Below are 1,142 nucleotides of genomic sequence, written 5' to 3' on the forward strand. Positions count from 1 at the left end.
TACATTATTGTCTGGTCACTTGCTCAGAGGAGAATCAGTCTGATTCTGATGCTTACACCTAGGGGATCTGTCTTCAATAAACTGGAGATTTCTTGGCCAAAGAAATTTGGCCTAAGAAGTTTCTTTGACATCTGGAAGGCAAGTTTCCTTTTAGCCAGCCAGCCTTGAAAGTCGAGTCCACTGGGATCAGACTTCCTTGACATAAGTGCAGGGCTTCCAGCCAAAAATGCAGTGCTACCATCTAAATCATCTTTTAACAGGCTTGGCTCTTCAGCTGATAATTTGGGGGATGAGGGGGAGACATGTTCTAAAAAACTTTTTATAATCGTACTTGAAGGTGATTGTCCAAATGATACATTGCAGGCATATTTTCCATGGATAATTGGTTAGCAGGCATGATATAAATTCAACTTTATTAACACTTTTTTCTCCAATTATTTTTAGCTGTCCACGGCTTACTGATCTAAGAGGAATTACAAGGCTCTTATTACAAAAGTCCCCATTCACATGCTGCATTTCAGGTGACCAGTCATATCTTAACTAGATTGCAGATGCCTCCTTGCTATCTGGAAGTGCCACTGTCCAAAAGTGTCCTTGGGTGTCGTCTGTCTTCCTGCCCATCTGTTGGAATTAGCTCATGGTTCCAGTGCACCATTTCACAGATTTCTTTAAAAAAAATTTATTCTAAGATTTTCTATAATGTTACCCTGCACATGCCTGATCTTGTCTGATCTTGGAAGCTAAGCAGGGTCAGGCCTGGTTAGTACTTGGATGGGAGACCGCTTGGGAATACCAGGTGCTGTAGGCTTATACCATAGTCTTTCGAGACTGAAGGTTGCCAACCACCACCATTTTCCACTTGGAAAAGCAGCAGGCAGTTCAATCCTAGCCTGCTCTGGAACAGGCAGGCCAACTGGCTTGCGCTATATCCAGCTCAGAGGGGGAGGTGGCTGCCACACTACTCAGAGTAAGGAGATTTCCCCTTACCCCGGGTAACATGGCAGCCACCCCAATCAGGCTACTCAGATCTGTGCCAGTGATTTTGCTGGTGCAGATCCAATCAGACCTGTGTAACTCTGGGCTGCTTGGAGAGAGGATGTTAGGATATGACCTGGTTTGCCTCCCAGGCCCAGTCTACCCAC

General features: G+C 45.1%; 1 pseudogene; it reads left to right on the forward strand.

The window, feature by feature from the left end:
* Positions 1-689: 689 nt before the first annotated feature.
* Positions 690-808, forward strand: LOC136637471 (5S ribosomal RNA; annotated as a pseudogene).
* Positions 809-1,142: the final 334 nt, after the last annotated feature.

The sequence above is a fragment of the Tiliqua scincoides genome, chromosome 1, assembly GCF_035046505.1.
Source record: "Tiliqua scincoides isolate rTilSci1 chromosome 1, rTilSci1.hap2, whole genome shotgun sequence".
Lineage (NCBI taxonomy): Eukaryota > Metazoa > Chordata > Lepidosauria > Squamata > Scincidae > Tiliqua > Tiliqua scincoides.